The sequence below is a fragment of the Arvicanthis niloticus genome, chromosome 9 (genome assembly GCF_011762505.2).
Source record: "Arvicanthis niloticus isolate mArvNil1 chromosome 9, mArvNil1.pat.X, whole genome shotgun sequence".
In the NCBI taxonomy this organism is placed as follows: domain Eukaryota; kingdom Metazoa; phylum Chordata; class Mammalia; order Rodentia; family Muridae; genus Arvicanthis; species Arvicanthis niloticus.
Window position 1 is genome coordinate 12,740,213 of NC_047666.1, and position 22,547 is coordinate 12,762,759.

Below are 22,547 nucleotides of genomic sequence, written 5' to 3' on the forward strand. Positions count from 1 at the left end.
ATTGACTCCTAGATGCCCTCAGACTTCCACATATGCTACAGCATGTTCATGTCTTTTCTCTCTCTCTCTCTCTCTCTCTCTCTCTCTCTCTCTCTCTCTTTCTCTCTCTCTTTCTCTCTCTCTCTCCCTCCCTCCCTCTCAATAAATAAACAAACAAATAAATAATAAAATGTGGCAGAAGCCAGGCCTCTTCTGGAATGATGCTCCAGTGTAAAGCATTCAGCCCTCCTTACAGCAAGGTCTGAAGAGTTGGGTCCCCACATGACAAGGACCTGTGGGGATATTCATGCAGAATCCCCTGACTTTTCCTGAGTGGATGTTTAGTCCACTTCCACCTTGCATTTGCATTTTTGGCTTTGCTATTGGCAGTTTGTGCTTTCACTTTGTCTGTGACAGACATTTCCCAGAATCAGAAAAAGAAGGCTCAGGCCATGATTTATTCTCATGTGCCTCTGAGGATCATGGGAATGGAACAGCTCACTCTGCTTGTTGATAGTGATGACGCAGTTGAGTCAAGAGGAGGGCCTGGCCTGGGTACATCAGCTGACGTCTGGATGCTCTCTCCTGATGGGAACCTGGTTCTGACAACAATTTGCTCATCGACCTGTTCCAAACAACAGTTAGGTAACTACTAAAAGGTTAGAAAGGCCATGCTGGATCACTGATTCCAAGAATTAATGGAAACAGTCAGAGATGAGCCAAGAGAGATGAGGAACTGACTCGGATTACTGATTTGCAGAAAGCCCCTGGTGTTAAAGGGATCAGGATGTGGAGACATGCTAGGTACCAGTAATTAAGTCAGAATTTCCTGGATATGTAGCCTATCACCTCTCTCTACTGTAACTGCAATTGCTGCCAACCATGGACTGTCTTAGACAGTAACTGCTTGCTGAGGCTATAAATTATGGGTTAGCAGAAAATTGCAGGGATTGGGGAAGGAAAGGGGAGGGGAAAGTACAGTTTTAAAAGCTGTAGAACACTTTTTAATTATAAAAGTAAGAAAATTATTATGATGATGATGATGGTTATTGGCATATGTAATATACAAAATGATGGGTTTTATGATGATATTTTCATACAGGTATGGAATATATGCTTTTATGCTCAGATGGAAGGGTACCCTGGGCCTCAGAAGCCCAGGAACCACACAGCTCTGAGGGAAGAAGGTATCCCAGTGGAAGAGCATCCTGAGATACAGGATCTCAGGAAGCACACATCTCTGAGCGGAAAGCTCAGCAGATTTGCAGCTTCCAGGGGAGGGTCACCCCGGCTGAGCTGAGGAGGTCAGGAGCCTCAGCCCCACTCCTCTTTGCTTCGTTTCTTCTTAGCTTCTTCCAATGAGAGAGGCACACCAGGCAGGAAATCTCATGAAAGATTTATTAGAGGACCCAGTGTGTGGAGGGACAAATCTCAGAACAACTGCTCTCTGCTCTTGAGAGTGGGCAGCAGGGAACTGGACAAAGGACAGGGCTTACATAGGACTTCTCAGGGGGCAGAGCTTTTCAGAGAAGAGATCTCCAGAGTGAAGATTGGTGGGATTTCAAATTCTGAGCTGAGGCTCCTTTCTCTGTGATGACTCTAGCTTGTGTCAAGTTGACACAAAACCAGCCAGTATAGCATATATGTGTAGGACATTTCCTATTGTATAGACCAATGCATAAAGGTATGCACAGGAACATAGGAAATTTGCAAGGAGTAAGGGTGTAACTTTAATCTTTTCAAAACCTGATTTTAGTGATGGTTCTTTTTTCTCCTTTTTTTTTTTTTTTTTTTTTTTTTTTTTTTTTTTTTTTTTTGGTGGTGGGGAAACTCTGTGGCTTTTATTTTTGCATGTAAACCACTGGGGGAGTCTTGATGGTGGGCACCCTAGAGATTACACTGGAGTTCCGAGGGCTCCAGACACTAGCTGGGAAGTCAGGTGACAGAAACAACGATTCAGACCAATCACGTGGTTACAAAGCTGGGGTCTCCAGCAGGGCTCCAGGTGGTCAGGTGTGGATGTCTAAGGAAGCAGTGACATGGGAGGGTCAAGCACTGGGCAGGCCGTGAGCCTCCTAGATGACATCACGGACAGAGGAACTAAGCAGCTGATAGCTTCAGGGACCTCCAGTCCATGCTTTACTTGGCCAGGAGGTTCCTGAAGGACCTGCCAGCAAACTTAGCTTTTCTGCGCAGCTCTTCCTCGATTCTAAGGATCTGATTGTATTTGGTAGGCACTCAGATTGGCAAGGGGCACCAGTCTTGATCTGCCCAGTGCAGAGCCCCACCACCAGGTCGGCAATGAAAGTGTCCTCGGTTTCCCCAGTTCAAGGGACACCATGACACCCCAGCCATTGGACAGGGCCAGCTTACACGCCTGCAGAGACTCAGTCACAGAGCCAATCTGGTTCACTCTGAACAGAAGGCAGTTGCAGGACTTCTCGCCTGCAGCCTTGATAATTCGCTTAGGGTTGGTCACTGTGGCCCATCACCCAGATTGTCTGCACTAGCTGTGAACTTCTGCCAAGCATCCCAGTTGTCCTGGTCAAAGGGGTCTTCAATGGACACCACTGGGTAGTCCTGAATGAAGGACTTGTATAGGTTATTCAGCTGGTCAGGTGTGATGTACCTGATAAGGTCAACTGGAGACTTGAAGTCCAGATCATACTTGCCAGACCTGTAGAACTCGGAGGCAGCCACATCCATGCCGATGACAACCTGGTCAGTGTAGCCAGCCTTTGCAATTGCAGTCTTGAGCAGCTCCAGGGCTTCTTTGTTCTCCAGGATGTTAGGGGTGAATCCGCCCTCATCACCCACACTGGTGGTGTCTTTCCCATACCTCTTCTTGATGACGTTCTTCAGGTTGTGGTAAACCTCTGCTCCAATGTGCATGGCTTCCTGGAAAGAGGATGCTCCCATAGGCAGGATCGATCATGAACTCTTGCATGGCCAGCTTGTTGCCAGCATGAGAACTTCCATTGATCATACTGAAAGCTGGGACCGGCAGGATGACCTCAGGGTTGCTGGCCAAGTCAACAATGTGACGGTAAAGGAGTACCTCCTTTTCCATGGCACCAGCTTTGCAGACAGCCAGGGACACTCCCAGAATGGCATTTGCACCAAATTTACATTTATTCTTGGTGTCGTCCATCTTGATCATCAGCCGGTCAATCTTCTCCTGCTCCACAACATTCAGTTTCTTGCTAACCAGAGCAGGTGCAATAGTGTATTGATGTGCTCAACAGCCTGTGAGACACCTTCCCCATGAAGCAGGTCTTGTCATTGTCTCAGAGTTCTAGGGCCTCTTAGATGCCTTGGATGCACCACTGGACACCGCAGCTCGGAAGAGACCTTTTGCGGTGTACAGATCCACCTCAACAGTGGGATTCCCACAGGAGTCAAAGATCTCTCTGGCATGAATCTTGAGAATAGACACGGTGAACTTCCGGCAGTCAGATCACTAGGAAGAAAGGAAATAGGGTTCTGTAGACCAAAAGGAGCATTAAGGACAGACATGAGCACAACCCTATACCCAAGCAGCACTTTTAGTGATGGTTCTTCAATGCTTTAACCTCCCTTCTATCCCATCACCCACCAGAGATAGTGGAAAAGAAAGAATATGGGGGAAGTGGACCTGTTTCCTGCATTGTCAGGAAATCAGCAGTTCAGTTCACAGGTCAGCAGTGACAGCTCAATCCACTCACAAACACTTCATGGATTATAGCAAGGACTCAGCCTTTGCATGAGTCAGCAGGAGGGACCAGGGTCACCAGGAAAAGTTCTTGGCTGTGCCTCTGTCAGTGAAGTGAAGGTCAGCAAAGATGTGAGACCAACAATCATTGCACAGCTGGCTCTATAAGCAAGCCTAGGCCAGCCTTCTTCACTGTCCATCAAGTTTTATTTATACTCCTTCCAAATATCAGATGTCCTCCACAGGTCTTGCCTCATGACAAGTCTTGCCTCAGCATGTTGAGTCTGACTTACCAAAACTCCAGCTGAGTTTGTCTCAGCTGACATCACTCTGCAATCAGCCCCAGTCTGTTGAAGTGGTAAGAAACCACAGCACACCACCAGAAGTTTTTTGGTGAATTTCTCTCTATGGAGTCCCAACAAATGGAGCTTAACTACACAATGTAAGACAGACCAATACATGCATGCTGTTAGCGAAGTATCCTTCATCATGTGTCCTTTCACGTGCTTGCTTTAGTAGAGCATCCTTTCACCTGTATCTGCTTCAGTGAGCCATTCCTTCACGAGTCTGTCTTAGCCTTTCACCTGTGTCCCCTTCACATGTTTGCCCCAGCAAAACACCATCTAACACAACTGACTTTCCAAAGAACCCTCAAGTTTCCACTTTATAAAGACGTTGTGGTATATCACAGGCTAGCACCTGCAGGAAGCTTTCACCTACTCTGAACCTGAGGGACTGAGGTAACCCTCAACCTGACCAGAAAGTGAGGAAAAGAAGCCTGGATAAGGCAGGTCATGTAGGGCACTAACTGAGGCAGAGGAGGGAGGAGTGAGAATTTGTTGAGAGTCACAAGTCTATTGTGACTATCATGGCACTGTGATAGAAGACCACAGCCCCCAAGTCATTTCCAAATAATGGAAAGATTTTAAAATAAATGGATTAATGAATGAATGGATGAATGAATGTTATTGGCTCCTAGTTCTGGAAGTGGAGAAGTTTAAGATTAAGGTACTAGCAACTAGTGAGGGCCTCTTGCTACATCATAACACAGTGGATGGTGGATGGAAAGCAGAATACAAGAGAAGAAAGGGAAGAGGTGAAAGAGGAGAGGAGATGGAGAATCAGAGATGCATGAAGTTACGAGGGTTCGGATCCATTCAGGTGGTAATGTTAATCCCATCCCTTGACATCTCTTAAAGCACCTCCCCACTCCATAGACTTCACTGTGTAGCCTAGGCTAGGCTGAAGCTTCCATTGGCCAGGATCCATGGTCCACTTGCCACTGCCTCCAAATGCTGGGATCATAACCATGTGTCACCATAAAGGGCCCATCTATTAATGCTCTCATGGTAATTAAATTTCATTGTGAGTTTTTGAGAGAGCAAACCCTCCAACTGTAGCAAGGAGCAAACCAGGTCTGACCAAACATAGCTAGAGGCAAGCCAGGTCTGTCCAGGGTTATGCAAAGAAAGCAGGCCAACCGGCCACACAGCAGGCTATGCTATTCTTGTTTATGACACATGAGGCCCTTTCTGAAGCTTGGGACATAGAAACTACTGCAGGAGCCAGCGCAGAAAAGAGTTTGTGTAGTGAGGTCATGAATGGGACCTTTCTACCTATTAGCGCCTGGGAAAAGACAGCTCACAACATTCCCAAAACTTTGCTTCTTTGAGGTTACAGAAGAGGAAGAATGTCCTCACTAGAAAGGCAGGTGAGGTTCTCCGAGGTTCACTGTCCTCAGAGACACCCTCCATGCCAGGACTCTACCTTCTCTGAGAGCCTGGGGGAGTGGGGGAAGGTGGCTTCCTCTGGCTTTCACATCTGCTGAGCTGTAAAATCCTGACACCAGCTACTCATAGCAAAAGGTTGAGGACATGGTTCCGCAAAAGACTACTGCTGCTTCCAACCTCAGTTATAATCTTAGGAGTTCCAAAACTGCTACTCAACTGCCTAAAAATTCAAGGTTTCTCCTTACCCCCTTTTTCTTTGATATTTTTCTTTTGTTACTCTCAGGACAAACAAAACAAAACAGCTACCACATATTAGAGATGTGATTTCAGTTGGAATGTTGTAGGAGGAGCTAAGGTGGGAGGAGTAAGGAGAGGAAGAGGAAAAGGAAGAGGAGGAGGAGTGAGGCAAAGGCGAGAGGGAGAGGTGGGAGGATGAAGAGCCATGCAGGTATGGAGAGCAGTCCCGGGTAACAACTTATATTTAGGTTAGCTGATTGGGAAACGCCTCTAATTGTATGGGCATATTGTTATGGAGCGTTACCAAACATACAAAGCCTTTGATTAATCTTTAAGCATTAGAGTTTCATTCCTTCCAGGCCCGTGTGGTATTGATGGCAGGATGGTCTGGGCACTGCCCAGCCTTGTAGAGACAGCGTGGAAGATTGGCAGAGCCATCTCCCACACTGGCGTCTCGTGGGTGGCAGGGCTGGTGTTTCTGGTCGCCTGAGCAGACAGCATAAACTGAGCAGCAGCTATATGTGGATGCAGGCCTAGGCTGGTCGGAAACATGGCGGCTGGTTGAGAAAAGCCAGACTGAATGCTAACGGCGATTTAAAATATCTCCTGCTACAGGCTGTAAAATGATTTATTTTTATTTATGTATCATTTGGTGTCTCTGTGACTGTATGCCATGTCTGTATGGCTTCCCAAAGAAGCCAAAAGAGGGTGTTGGATTTCTCTGGAGTTGGAACTATAGGTGGTTGTCAGAACCTGATGTGGGTGCTGGGCACTGAACTCAAGTCCTGTGGAAGAGCCACAGACACTCTTCCTATGATTTCGTTTTTACCTTTTTGTTTGTTTGTTTGTTTTTGTTTGTTTAGTTGGTTTTGGTTTTTTGTTTGTGTGTTTTTTGTTGTTGTTGTTTTTTGTTTTTGTTTTTGTTTTTTCGACACAGGGTTTCTCTGTGTAGCTCTGGCTGTCCTGGAACTCTGTAGACCAGGCTGGCCTCGAACTCAGAAATCCACCTGCCTCTGCCTCCCAAGTGCTGGGATTAAAGGCGTGCGCCACCACCGCCCGGCTCAGTTTTATTCTAAGGGACTTGTAAGAATAAGTCACAAGAAGAGGCCGTTAGAGCAGTGGTTCTCAACTGGGTTGTGACCCCTTCAGAGTCATTGATCCTCTCATGGGGATCACATATCCTGCATATCAGACATTTATATTATGATTCATAACAGTAACTAAACTACAGTTATGAAGTAGCAACAAAAATAATTTTATAGTTGGGAGTGGGTCACCACAACATGAAGAACTGTATTAAAGGGTCACAACCTTAGAAAGGTTGAGAACCACTGCTTCAGAGCGAGACCTAAGAGGGTTCCCAATACAGTGCTTCCAAGGATACAATCAGGGGGTGTCACTCATCAACACATCACTTGGTCCCTAGTGTCCAGAGTTCTTACTGGGGCTTCAAGAACCTGGAGTGATAGATTGAACACTATCTCCGGCTCCCTGTCCTTTTCCCTTGGCATCACATGACTCAAAGCCCTAACCCTTTAAATCACACCAGCGATCAGGCTGGCTGCATCCTGCAGCTATGGGTGTGTCATTGTACTGTTCATTGGTAACGTATTGTGTGCTCTCTGAGTTCCTTGAGAAGCTGTCTCTGAGAGTAGGGTCTCCCAACTTCAGACGCAAGCATGTTTATGTCACGTGGCCTGTAGGATCCTTTGTCTGGGAATGGACTGGCCTCTCTAACTGTGACAGGAAAGGAACCGCAAAGCAGCTGCAAAGTAAAAACACTGTGTCCTTGAAAGCAGCTGCATGCTAAACTATTCCCAACAGGTGTTGTGTTGTTTCTCTTATGATGTAAAAATGCCTGCATTGGGGAAGAGAAGCCAGTAGTTCATGGGAAAATCATTCATAGACAGAAAGCTCACTAGGAAATCCCAGCTGGCTGCCTTAACTTCTTTAGTCGGTTTGTAACAGACCCCACCCCCCACCCCACTGGTGATGTATCCATCTGTCGCTTTTTGTTTCTTTCCTAGAAAGTCTCACTCAGGGAAACACTGAACTAACCAGGGCTTTCCTTATCAGAACTCCAGCTGGCTGCCTCAGTGGTGCTCGACCAGTCCATTTCTGCCAGGTGTCTGCAAGCCCCCTTTAATGATGGTACGTTTCTGTTTTGTGTTTCTATTAGGAAGCTTCACCTAAGGGGATATTCTGATCTGTCTGCTGCTCTACACATACCCCAGATTGTCTCAATGAAAGTTCCCTAGATGTTTTTTTGCTGGATGTTTCCAGCATCTAATTTGATGTTATTATCTATTCTCTCTCTCTCTCTCTCTCTCTCTCTCTCTCTCTCTCTCTCTCTCTCTCTCTCTCTCTCTCACTCTCACTCTCTCTCTCTCTGTGTGTGTGTGTGTGTGTGTGTGTGGTGTATGTGTTTCTCTGTGTGTGTGTGTGTGTGTGTGTGGTGTATCTCCTCTCTCTCTCTCTCTCTCTCTCTCTCTCTCTGTGTGTGTGTGTGTGTGTGTGTGGTGTATGTGTTTCTCTGTGTGTGTGTGTGTGTGTGTGGTGTCTCTCTCTCTCTCTCTCTCTCTCTCTCTCTCTCTCTGTGTGTGTGTGTGTGTGTGTGTGTGTGTGTGTGTCTTTCTCCCTACCTATCTCTTCTATTTGTTCTTTTACTTTGCCTTTCTTTATGGTTAATAAACTCATCCACCCAAAACTGAAAATACAGGTATCTAGATCATTATCCAGCCCATACACAACAGCTACCACTAGTCACCTTGTAAGTATAAACTTGGGAGTGATCCAGAACCCACCATGACTACCATAGACACTCCCACCACTTAGGAAATTCCAAGGGTTTAGAAGCTCTGCCCCAGGAATCTAAGACAAAAAACAGACAAATTCTTTTTATATATATACAACATCCCATAGGCTGTAACATTTCAGGTGGACAGACAAAGGACTGCTGTTGCCATGGCTACAGGTCTGCATCCATGGTCTTGACATGCGGTATTTTAGCCACTGCCCAGAATGCTTAGGGGGCTACACTGAGAGCGTGCTAGGAATAACATGGCTAAGCATTCGTGACAGCTCTGACATAGGGAGCAAATGAGAAGGGGGCAGTCAGAAGGGGACAGTCAGAACATGCACATTCTGCACCAGCTCATCAGCCTGGATTATCTCTTATGGGGAATAAAATCTTATCACAGAGTAATAAAAACAGTCACACTGCCAACAAATGAAGGCTTGTGTGTTAGAATGTGTAAAACTTACCCAATTTTCTCTCTGGTCCTAATGTTAGAAGGGATGCTGTGCTTCACACCTGCCACAGAGAAAGCATGTCTCTGTTTTCCCTCTTCAAAATCTAGACCAAGGAAGGAGGACACAGGCAGGGATGGGGGTATCCAAGTATCTCAACCAACATGGCTCAGATCAGCCCTCTGACCCTTGCTCTCCAAGCCCAGGAGTCCTTTCTCCAAAGGATTGTCTCAGTCAGTGTTGGGCCCTTTCTTGGACCCTCATGTCAAGCCACCCACATACAGGACAGAGATCCGGCTGGCAGGTCCTCGTTGCTACCAATCATTCAAAAATTAGGATGCCTGATGGTGGTTGTTCAACCCTCTCTGCTCACACTCTCAGAGTGTCCTATCATTCTGGCTTTCCCCACCCCTGGATCAGTATGGTTACATAGAGAAATTCACTGAGCTCAGTGCAAGGTAAAACTGCAGGGTGTTGAAAAATGAATACAGGGCTGGGAATGTAGGTCAGTTTATACAGTGCTTGCCTGGCGTGAATGAAAAACCTAGTGTTCAACCCCCTGAGCCATATGAACCAATCCTAATGGTGCATGGCTGGAATCTCAGGAGGTGAAGGCAGGAAGGTCAGAAGTTCAAAGACATCCTTAAGTACATAGTGAGTTTGAGGCCAGCAAGAGCTCACCATTCGGCCAACTGTAGATCACGAGGCCTTTCTAACTCATAGAGCCTATGTATGATGTTCATTCTCAACTGTCAACTTGCCAGAGACCTAGAATTACATAGGAGATAAGCATCTGGGAATGCCTATGGGAGATTATCTTAATTAGGTTAATTGAGATAACACTCACCCATTGAGGGACCATTCTCTAGGCTGAGATCCTGGGCTGTGTGAAAGGGATAGATTGACCTTTATCCTCCCTCTGCTTTCTTTGATCTGCAAAGTGACCAGCTGCCACAAGCTGCTGCCCAGACTCCCCCACTAACGCAGACTGTAACATGTGAGTCTAAACAAACCCTTCTCCCTTACAGTGATCTATCTTGTCAGGAGTACTTTATCACAGAACAGCAAAAGTAAGACGTTACAGATCTTTCAGTCTTCCATTCTAGTGACAGGGGTCGTCAAGACCCTGGCCAGCATCCTACTGGTTAACAGTAGGTAGCAGAACACTCCGGTAGTTATGGGCATAGAGGGGCTGAGCAACCCCAAAACAGTTTATCTTCAGATGCTGATATTGGATCTCATTTGCTGACATTCACCACAGCATAATTCAGAGTGGGAGGAGGGATACTCACCCACACACACTCTGTTGTTTTGCCTGTGGTCCTGCCCATGTGGTTATATCCTTGTGGTTCACAAAGGACAACCAGAGTCAGTTTTTGGAAGGAACGAGGCTTGACTCTGTTACTGGAAACTCTTTCTTGGAATTGTACAAGGCAAAACGATCTTCACAGACTTTATTTTTAGCAGATGTCCTTCACTGGCACGATGAAACACACTGTCTATCAACATTCTAGTAAAATAGTAAAGTGTGTATTTATAAACATGCTCTAATGGGTCGCCGTGGAGTAAGGACTTCTGTTTTCATGGGATGTCCTTTCTAAATGTGTGCTGAATTCAGCTCCCTTCTTCAGATAGGACGAGACAGTAGTGGAGGAGGGAAAGGAAGAGGTAGCATGTTTCATTCTTTCTGATTGTTTTGGCTGGGCTCCTTCCTGTAGAGGAGGAGAGTAGTTGGCCACAGAGGAAGGCCATAGCCCCCTCACACCCTTCTCAATTACACCAGCTACTGCACTCATTGCTATGACAACAAGCAACATAAGAAAGGAGGAGTTCGTTTTAGCTGATCGTTTGAGGGCATCCAGTCCAGAGTGGTGGGAAAGGCAGGGCAGCATGAGATAATGATCATGTTAGCCGTGAATTCAGATGAAAGATTCAGAGAGACCCCATGGCCTGCAGTATAACCGGACCCATGTATGCTGCCTGGGTGGAGCACTGCACGTGGGCTCTGACTGAAGAAGGCATGGTCTCCTTATTGATGTTGGAGCTTTGTGTGTTGTAGGAATTCCAAGCAGCATCTCAAAGACTATAGGTGAACCTGTCTAGACTCTAGGTCTACTCAAAGCTGGGGGGAGACAGTTTGAGGATTTGGGGTAAAAAAAAAAAAAAAAAAAAAAAAAAAAACTCTACATATTTACCATTCTTCAGAACCGAGCGTGTGACAGGTTGAGGCAAACACTACACAAGAGAATCCGAGGGAGACATAAGTGGATCACTGCAGAGCCCGGTTACCATGGTGAACAGAAATGACTTAAAACCAGCTCAGCCTTAGCATTCAAAATGGCAGGATTAATGCCACATATAAGCAGCAAAAGGATCCAGAATGCTGATAGTTAGGGTATAGAAGTTAGAGAGCCTACGCTGGGCCGTCCAGATTCCTAATGTTTAGGCTATCCACTTACTTGTCTTGATCTCTGTCACTAAATATCTCTTCCTGCAAGAACAAGTTTGGGTGAGACTGAGCTTTTGTCAAATCCCGATGACTTGTCATTCCACATAGAAAGACAGAACTTTTGGCATGGCTTGGGGCAGAAGACAGGTGTGAGAGTCAGCCGGGGCAGCACAAATGGATGGTAACCCTGCTCCAAACCTCCACGCACTCACCTAAGAGGGCTTAAAGAGATGCTTTGTACAGGGAAGACCTTACGAGAAGACAGTTTTAGCAGTAGCATTTTGGAACCAGGATAGCAAGCAAAGGAGGAACACCTGACTGAGCAGATAACACAAACCAAACCCTAAGCCACGGGTTTTTCAGAGGTAGAAGAGGGGCTAACGAGATGGCTCAGTCAGTAAAATATTTGCCTTGCAAGCATGAGGACCTGAGTTTAATCCCCACAATGCATGCAATGTGGTGCCACCCACTCATAATCTCAGCTCTGGAAAGGCAGAGGCAGAAAGATCCCTGAAGCTTGCCAGCCAGCCAGCCAGCTAACCTGCTTGGTGAATTCCAGGCCAGAGACACAACGAAAAATCCAGCTGCCAAAAACCAAAACAATAAAACCAAGCACCCAGCCTGGTGGGCCCTGAGGATTAACACTGGAGCTTGTTCTTTGGTCACTGCACATATCCCAACGTGCACAAACACAGAAAGATGGAAGAGGGAGCCCTGAGGACTTTGGAACATGGCAGGCAGTGGATGGGTAGTTAAAGTGAAGAAGACTGGGAAGAGGGCTGGTTGAGAGGTTAAGTGTGTCGAGGTTACTTTGAACACGCAGTGGGCCATCCATGGAGGACCGGCTAAACTTGTATCTCTGGTGCTTTGTAGCCTTTCACATTTCCTTCCCCTGGATACCGCCTTGTCTCAATTCAGCAGAAGTCAGAACTCTACTCTGAGTATGGATTTGGACAGGAAGACAATGGAATCTAAGTTGCAGAGAGGGATCAAAGATAGGTATTGATTACCATACTCAGCAACTCTAGCCCTTTCAGTACTGGGGGTGGGAACGTGCTGGAAGCCCCATCCCTGCTTTCCAGGCAGGAACCCAGAAGACCTTCCCTCCCCCCCTCTTCCTCCTCCTCCTCCTCCTCCTCTTCTTCCTCCTCCTCCTCTTCTTCCTCCTCCTCCTCTTCTTCCTCCTCCTCTTCTTCCTCCTCCTCCTCTTCCTCCTCCTCCTCCTCCTCCTCTTCCTCCTCCTCCTCCTCTTCCTCCTCCTCCTCCTCCTCTTCCTCCTCCTCCTCCTCCTCCTCCTCCTCCTCCTCCTCCTCCTCCTCCTTCTTCTTCTTCTTCTTCTTCTTCTTCTTCTTCTTCTTCTTCTTCTTCTTCTTCTTCCTCTCTCTCTCTCTCTCTCTCTCTCTCTCTCTCTCGATTGAGTAGAAACCTAAACATGCTGCTGCAGGGGACTTCCCCTAAGATATGGTCAGACTCTATCCTGATTGAGAAAGACATCTGCAAATGACTTGGGGCTTTGGAAAAGGAAAGTAAATATGGGTGCAGGGGCTGAGGCGATGGCTCACTGGATACACTACCTGCCACAGAAACATGAGAGCCTCAGCACCTACATAAATGCTGGGTGGACTTGGCAGCCCAGCCTGCCTGAAATTCCAGCACTCAGAAGTTGGACACAGATCCCCCAGAGCAAGCTGGGCAGGGAGACTATATTAGAGAGCTCCAGGTTCAGTTAAAAACTGGTTCTACTTCAATGACCATACATATGCCCCAGTACCTGTTCCCACACACATGTAAACACACACGCATGCATGCATGCATACACATCACACACACAAGCTATAGTAAATCTCCAACCCTAATAAGCCCATGTAAAAACATACAACTCAGTTACAATATTTACAGGCTGCACTCCTAGATTGGGCAGATCCACCACTACACTACTCCATTCCCCAGCTATGAGAGCCCTTGCTACTTGTGGCTTCTCCAGGCCATGTGGTTCTGCTCCATCTTCCTTCTACCTCGTCTTCCTCAGTCCTTCTCTCTCATTCTCTACTCTCCCCCCACTCTCTAGAATCTCCAGCCCCACCTTTCCCTTCCACTGCCCAATCACAGGCTCTAGCCTTTATTTGACCAGTTAAAACAGGGAGACGGTTCACCCGAAATCACCTGAGTATATGATCTACTCCTCGTCTGGGCAGCCCCTCCTGAGGAAGCAGAATTAATGTCAGAATACAAACAGCATCGGACAACCCACAACGTTTTCCCCCTTCTTGATCACTTAAAAGGCTCTTCTCTCTCAGATATAAATGAGCATGACCATTACAATTATGTGAATTATAAAGTCTAAGATACACTTAGCACCCAGGCTATCATGTTTGTCAATTTAGACAAAGCACTCTACCATCTATCCTAACTTAAAAAGCTTACTATTTTAAACCTGAATTATATTTTGATTTTAGCTTAAAAAATAATGAAGGTAGAAGGGATAGCATGACAACTGTGCAGATACTGGAGTAGCGTGATGCCTGTAGGTGAACTGGGGGCAGAGCATCAGTCCAGAGATGACTCGGGAGAAATTGAGAATAGGACCTGAGGGTGGCAAGGCCAAGTGAGGCCAGAAAGCAAGCACCTGATAAAGGAGCCAGGTAACAGGGCCCAGTGGCCTCATACCCAAGTCCCAGTCTCACTTCTAAGTATCACTGTTGCCAGAGGCTGCATCTGCCAACACAATTACTGAGTCTGGCCTGGGTCTGCTGGCTGCTGCCGTGAGGAACCAGATGGAGGAAGACTTCTAAGGCTGTACTCAGTTGATGGGAATTAATTCGGGAGCTAATCGTGAGCCTGGTGAGACTTTGAGGATAGAGGAGTGATGTGTGGAATTGAGTTCGATTTAAGGACAAATTAATTTATGAGCCAGACACTTAGAGAGGGCATGTTGGGCTGCATCAAAGCTAATTGAGAAACTCTTTCCAATACACTGTTTACTTGGCATCTGTTTTTACAGGATGGGGCGGCAATGGGAGACTAGGAAACAGGAATCAAGTGCTTTGGTTAGGAGGTAAGAACTTGGATGGGACACAGGGGCAATGATCAAAGCCAAGAGAGAACAGCTGCAACTCGCGTGAGCAGAAACAAGCGCCCAGACACGGGAGCTCCAGAGGTCACCAACGCATTGGCCAATTGTTCTCCCCTACCCAGGGGAAGGATTGCTTTTTCTCCTACTGCTTAAGGAAGCCTTGAGGAAACCCCACCACCCAGAGGCTGACAAGGATGCCTCCCCCCATCAGTGATTTATCTTTGGAAACCTTTAGCCTTCTGCACAGAATATTTCTGATTGATAACACAGCCTTTCCCTTTAAGAATAGAGATGGCAGCACCAGCAAAGCATCCTGGGGAGGAGATTGAAGCAAGGTCATGTTTCTGATTGTTAACCAAACCCATTCTTTGAAGGATGGAGACTGCAGCCCCAGCAAAGCATCCTGGGAAGGAAATTGAGTTGCCATTCCCACAGTCGGCCTGTGAATTAAAACTCGTTTCCTTATAGTGCCCGCACTGTAGCACAGGCTGGCCTTGAACTCACGGCAATCCTGTCTCAGCCTCTTATGTACTAGATTACCAGCATAAGCTGTTGGTATCAGGCTCCAAACCCAGTGACATCACATCTAGGTGGCCCCCACATCATTGTCAAGGCAACCGCCATACATTCCCAGAATCCACCTGGCTACCTCCCACCCTTACCTGCAAGAGGATACATCCCTGCCCATATAAAACAGGAACAGTCCCCTGATCTTGTTCTCTTCTTCCTCTTCTTCCTCTTCTTCTCCTCTCCTCCCCCCCACTTTGCCCTATCTCCTGAATAAACCCCACTTGGAACCATTTGATCTGGTGTGGTCTGTTCTAAGCTGCGCATGGATGTATATCATAAGCCACCAAATCCAGTTTATACATTACTCATTTTTAAAAATATTTATTTTTATTTTCTGTATATGTGTATGTGCCTGAATGTGTATGTAAGTGCACCTTGTGCATGCTGGTGCCTTCAGAAGCATCAGGTCCCCCAGAACTACCCCCCAGGAAGTTGTAAGCTGCTGTATGTGGGTCCTGGGAGCTGAATCCAGGTCCTTTGAAAGGTAGCAAGTACTTTTAATTGCTGGGCTATCTCATGTTCCCCTATCTTCTATTCTTATCTATGACTAAAAGTCTGATTTCTAGTGCAAATAACTTTCTGGAAAACAAAGCAAAAGTTCATTACTGACTACCAACACCTACTCATTTAACAAGGCCCAAAGAATGGGGTGGCAGGATGGGGTGGGGACTCTGGGATAAAGACTAATAAATATGAACCACATTTTGGGGTACATTGAAGATCTTTGAACACATTATTTCATTCTGATGGCATCCTTCATGAGCCTTGTTGCAGTATTATCTTCCTCTTATATACTCGAGGGACTCAGTTCCCAGGGAGGCTTGGTCAGTGATTTGGAGACAGTTATTGTGGTAACAGGTGGCACAGCTCATGTCTTGCAGAGATAGCCCTTGGGACTATCTGCCCTAGAGCTAGGAAGCAAGACCTCATAAAGGTGCCCAGGTCCTGAGCCAGAGAAGAAAGATATTAAGTAAGTAAGGGACTGTGTGGCTTGGGGAGTAGGTGAAAACTACAGTCTTTGTGAGTCTTGTAAAGATAAGATTAGGTGAGTAGAACTTCCTCCCCCCTTGAGAAAATACCAAGTGGCTGAGCCTTTCTGTTGAGCTCAGGGTCAGAGAATTCCAGAAACGTCCTGTCCCAAGAAATGACTCAGGCAAGGTAGAGGCGAGACCCCTTACCTCCCCTTCTACATACCAAAGATATCCCCTCACCAGGGGCTGCCAATGAATGCAAAGGACAATGGGCCCCACCAATGAGAGACAAGCAACTCATGCTGTTACCTAAAGCCTATAGTCTGAAGAAGTATAAAAAGTGAATGCCTCTGTTCTTCGGGGTCACAGTGTGCTGGGTGAATCAATAAACCTCTTGCACGTTGCATCGATCTCTGTCTCTGTGTCTTTAGAGAGGGACATCCTGGATGTAAAAACTGGTGCGCCGGGTCTTACAGTCTAAAGTTTGGGGAAATTCTATGCTACACTTGTGCCATGTGTCTCCTCGTAGCTGTGCTAAAGATATGACAAATGCCAGGAACCATGTTCTCAGTGCACTCAGACCAGCTGACTCCAGGGACATGAATACAGGTCATACAATGAGATGGTCATAGCGTTTCCAGTCACCCCTACAAGGTTACCTTTTAGATTATTCTCACTCTTGAAGGCTAAAAGCAGCACAGGCCACTGTTCTAATTTTCGTTCTGTTGCTGTGATAAAAAAAAAAAAAATCCATGACCAAAAAAAAAAAAAAAAAGACAGGATTTTATTTTAACTCATAGTTCCAGTTGATAGCCCACAATGGTGCAGAAGTCAAGATGGCGGGATCTCGAACAGCTAGTTGCATCCACAGATCCACAGTCAAGAGCAGAGGCAGCATGAAGCATGCATGCTAAATGCTCAGTAGACTCCTTTTCAGTTAGCCCAGGAGCTACCGTGAAATAATGCTGCCCACATTTGAGATGGGCCTTTCCCATTTCTATTAACCCAATTAAGAAAATTCCCTACGGGTCAAACCCACCTAGACAATACCTCATTGTCCCAATACCTCATCCCATGTGAATCAGATTGTGTTTCACTGGCAAGGCTACCCATCACAACCACCAAAGACAGGAGCACAAAATATTCATAGTTGCATTTGTGATCACTTCAAAACAACTCAAATGCCTGCTCTGGTGGTTTGAATGCCCTTGGCCCATGGGAAGTTCGACTATTAGGAGGTGTGGCCTTGTTGGAGGTATGGCCTTATTAGAGGAAGTGCAACACTGTAGAGGTGGGCTTGGAGGTCCTATGCTCAAACTTTGCCCAGTGTGGATGAAAGCCTCTTCCTGGCTGCCTGTGGAAGACAGAGTCTTCTCCTGGCTGCCTTCAGATTCTCCCAAACCATGCCTGTTTGGATACTGCCATACTTCTTGTCATGATGATAATGGACTGAACCTCTGAATCTGTAAGCCAGTCCCAATTAAATATTGTCCTTTATAAGAGCTGCCTTGGTCATGGTGTCTCTTCACAGCAATGGAAACCCTACCTAAGATACCTACCAATGAAATTTTTTTTTTAAAAGATCATGAAGATAATGAAGATAAATGAATGGAGTGTAGTTTCAGTGGTAGAGTGCTTGCCTAGAATGTTCAATCACCAGCAATGAAGAAAGAAGGAAAGAAAAAATATAAATATAATAAACATTTTATATAATAAATAAATAAATAAAATATTGTCTTAGGGTTTTTCTACTGTGAAGAGACACAATGACTAAGGCAACTCTTATAAGGACAACATTTATTGGGGCTGGCTTACAGGTTCAGAGGTTCAGTCTATTATCATCAAGGTGGGAGCATGGCAGCTTCCAGGCAGGCATAATGTAAAAAGAGCTGAGAGTTTTACATCTTATTCCAAAGGCATCCAGGAGAAGACTGGCTTCCAGGCAGCTAGGACAAGGGTCTTAAAGCCCATACCCATAGTGACACACTTCTTCCAACAAGGCTATACCTACTCCAAATAGTGCCACTCCCTGGACCAAGCAAATGCAAACCATCACAGATAAGGTAAGTAGATATAATATAATATAATATAATATAATATAATATAATATAATATAATATAATATATTTCTTTCAACATCCTAGATAAGCCCTATAAACCCAATTATCTCTTATAAGAGAACACAGACATAAAGTTGTCTACTATAGAACATCCTTTGTACAGACTATAAAGACAGTAGGGTAAACTAACCTATGGAGTGGCAGAAGAGAGACTGTCAACATAAGAGGAGGGTGAGGGTGGTCACCAGAAGGAGCCACAGGCTGTCTTCAGAAAAGCTGTGTCATTTGGTCTTGACTTGACTTGAGTGGCCACATGACATGTTTACTGAGAATTATTCACAATTTTTGAGCAATAGTATACTTGAATGTTTTTCTTTTTGTATGCATTATGTGGTTGGCATGTATGCATGTGTGTAGGCATACATGTGCATGCAAGGATGTGTGTATACAAGGATGTGGAGGCCTACAGTTGATCTTGGATGTCTTTGCTGGTCAATTTTCACTTTACTGACGCAGTGTCTCTAGCCAGCTTGCCCCAGGGATTCATTCCTGCCTCTGCCTCCTGAGGGCTGGGATATGTATATGAATGTTTTCCCTGCATGTGTACATTATATGTGTGCAGTGCCCACAGAGACCAGAAAAGGACATCATATCCCCAGGGACTGGAGTAACAGACCATTGTGAGCACTATGTGGGTTCTGGACTTGAACCTGGGTCCTCTTGGAGAGCAGCCGGCCAGTGCTCTTAACTGCTGAGCTGTCTCTCTACCCCTGAGACTAATTTTTACTAGGTGAAATGACAACAGCAGAGCTGTGCTAATGTGGCTCCCAGGGAGTGGGTGGAGGGCATGGTTATGTTTCAAATCCAGTCAAGAAGTTTGTTGCAATCTCTTTCAGCTTTGCATCTGATTGTGCAGAGATTTTCCCACCAGCCCTGATATTGCCCACTAGGGATTGGTGCTGGATGAAAACACAAGACAGAAAAGCATTCTCCAACGTTATGATCTTACAGGGCTCTGGTTTGTTATAACACTCCCTTTCCAGTCAGAGATAACAGCCTCCTGTGTTTCAGTAACCACAGGAAAGCACTATCTTTGCGCTAACACCTCAGGCAGAAGCATACCACAGCTTAAGAGTTGCTGAGTGCAGCGGTGGCAGCAAGATCAGACACAAACTGTGCAAAAAGCAGCAACCTCACGATACTGAGCTAACTCAAGCTTCCTGATAACCCACAACCTGATTCGTGGTCTTTGGGTGGGTAGCAGGTTTCACATGGAATACTAACTGATGTGGATGGCAGGGAGGAGCCCTTAAAGACTATCTCCAAGAAAACCTGCCCATCAGCGGGAACACCTGGCAGAATTATGCTTTTCCTGGTAAGAGCAGAAGAGACTTAATGGCTGACAAGGACGTAATAGTATCTATGGCCCTGTGCTGTCTGTTAGAGGCATGTTCTTTGGAGACAAACGAACCTCATAGTCTGTCAATCCTGGTGAACCTTTATATCCTAGTGTGGTAAATTTAGCTTATTTCTAATGGGACTGGTTAGCATCCTACTTGTCTTTGGGGTATTTGGAGGCAGGGCTCCCTTAGCTAAATTCTACTTTGTATGATTAAACATGTCCTACACAAATCTATTAACAAGTCCTTTATAACTTTGTGAGTAATATTTTTTACATCAGGACCAGGAAAAATTGAATCTGGCTTTCAAAAATATGATAGGTATTTTATCTATTGTTATGTAACAAATGACCACAAGTTGACATTAGAACAACAAAAATCTGGGGCTGAGAGATAGCCCAGTGTTTAAGAGCACTGGCTGTTCTTTTAGGACCCCTCCCTCACCCAGTTCAGTTCTTAGCTCTTATATGGTAGCTCACATCCATCTGTAACTTCAGTTCCTGGGGCTCCAATGCCTTCTCCTGGCCTCTGCAGGCACTGCTTATATGTGGTATAATATAAAGCAGGCAAACACATTGATACACATAAAATAAAAATAAATATTTTTTAAAAACTGCCTCTTCCTATCTCACAGCTTAAATCTGGGTATGGCATAGCTGGACTTTATGCTCAGGGTCCCATGTAGTTAAAACCAAGGCAGTGGCCAGGGCTTCAGTTCTTGACTTAGACTCAGACTCACAGATTTTGGAATAATACATTTTATAGCAGTCACAGAATTGAGGTCCTCTAGCTTTCCTTCAGGCTGATAAAGCAATGATGGACAGACACTATGAAACAAGTTCTCTCACACAGACTGACCCCAAGTCTCTGATGTCTCCTTCAACATCTTTGGTTTAGTCAGGTTGATTGGTTTGTGTGCTAAACCCCGAGGATGCTCTTATACTCCCAGCTGGGGTGTCAGCTCTCTATGGATAGGAACCTCGTGTTTCTTTATCATTCTGCAGGACGGAGCGCATTGCTGGCTTTTAGTAGATAGCACGGATAGAAATCAGTTGTCTTCTTCTTTCATATGTATCTATGTGTAATTCCCGACTACTTTGATAGCTTATTCCTCCCTCCACCTTCCAGAAGAGCAGAATCTTCCTTGAGTGAAGTAGAAGAGGATGGAGCAGTATTGGAGAGACCAAGTCCCATGCTCAGTTCCCCTAAGGTCCACATCAGGAATGTGTATGCATGCTCAGGTACTGACTACTAAACGATATAGCTATACAAATGCTAAAGGATCTGTGGCCAAGCCTATAGCTCAACCATCCATGATGAAGGCAGCTTCTTAATAACAACTTGAAACTGGTGTATTTAAGAAATAATTCTTTCCAGCCACTCACTGGCTGTAGCACTTGGAGAGAGTGGGCCCTACACCTTGCTAAGGCAACACAGTAAATCTGACCCTGAAGGAGCAGGAGAATTGGCCGTGGGGATGAGGAGAGCTGGCCCCGGCACCCATCCCAACTCCTGGCTAAGGTGCAGTGTCTGAGTGTGGAAAAGATTCCCTTCTTCCCCACATTGTAGAAGGCAGAAGAGCTGGCCCAGTCCCCTTGCCCTGGCAATGAGGTAGCCCTGGCCCTGGTGGCACAGTCGAAGGAGAGCTGGTGAGCTCTAGGGCCTTGAGTTGCCCCACCCCAACATTTACCTCAGGTGTGAACTGCTGGAGCACATGGAAGGGCCGGTCCTGCAGGAACAGAGCTTCAGGCTCTCCATGACACACAGCAACAACAGGATATCTGAGAGGAGTCCTGGTGAAAATTCAGTATTGATAATGTAACAGAGGCCAAAGGCCTCAAACCAGGCAAAAGGGGGTGCTGTGTGACATACCATGACACACGGGTGAGATATTTTTAATATAAAATCTCTCTCTTTTATCGTTTTTAATTTTTGTTTTCTTTTAGGCAGAGGCTGCAAGGGTGAAGGACAGACATGGGGGGGATAGGAGAGATGAGTGGGACTCAGGTGTTTGATGTGAAATTCACAAAGAATCAATAAAAAGAGGCTTTTCATCTTAACGTTTATAATTTAGGGAGATGCCTTTTTATAAAAAGAGATTTATCTATTTTATGTATATGAGTGTTCTATCTGCATGTACAGCTGCATGCCAGAAGAGGGCATCAGATCATTGTATACATGGTTGTGAGCCACCATGTAGTTCCTAGGGATTGAACTCAGGGTCTCTGGGAGAGCAGACAGTGCTCTTAACCACTGAGCCATCTCTCCAGCCCCAATAAACTGGTTTTTGTGGGTCGTTTTGTTTTAAGAAACAATTCTGGCAATATCTTTGCTGTGTAAATCTTCCATCTGCCCAAGTGGTCAGACTCAGTCTCCTGTCTCTGTGTAAACTGTGTAAAGTGTAAGCTGGAGCTGGGACCCAAAAGAGAGTTAAGGGTGATGGTGTACGCTGAAAGCAGACGCCTTCTGGGTGTTTTATATAAGTTAGTATGATCTCCTTAGTATGATCTCCTATTTGAGGCGGCTCTTTGGGGGAGCATTAGGCAGAACCAGACAAGCACTATTAAGGATCTGTCCCTTTGTGTCCATCTCTAAGTGTGCAGAGTGATTTCACACTGGGAAGGCCTATTAATCTGTAACAATGTAAGAGGTGTTATTAGCATTTTGTTTAAGCTCCGCCCCACTGTTAACCTGGCAACAGCCAGGTGTACCTGACTCATTATAGAAGAGGCTGCTCATCTCCACCCCACTTCCTTCTCTCTCACCATTGCTCTCCCCTCCCTGTCTCTCCACGTGCTCATGGCCGGCCTCTACTCCTCTACTCTTCCTTTGCTTTTCTGTCTCTACTTCCCTCTCCATGCCCTGAATAAAATCTACTGTATACTATACCATCGTGTGGCTGGTCCCTCAGGGGGAAAGGATGCCTCAGCATGGGCCCCCAGTGGCACCGTCTTCCCCCATACCTGACTACACCTCCACCAAACATATTCCTTCTCTCATCTGTTTATAAACATAACAGGTGTCCCTTAGCTCTTAGACTCAGCTCAGACGCCAGTGCCACCGTGGTGTTGTTAATGGTTCAGGCTTGTTTGTTCACTTGCTTGAAAACATCTTTCTCCTTAGCCCATTTGGTTTTGC

At 45.8% G+C, this 22,547-nt stretch overlaps 1 pseudogene; it reads right to left on the reverse strand.

The window, feature by feature from the left end:
* Positions 1-2,112: 2,112 nt before the first annotated feature.
* LOC117715102 (alpha-enolase pseudogene) lies at positions 2,113-3,154 on the reverse strand (annotated as a pseudogene).
* Between the last annotated feature and the right edge of the window lie 19,393 nt (positions 3,155-22,547).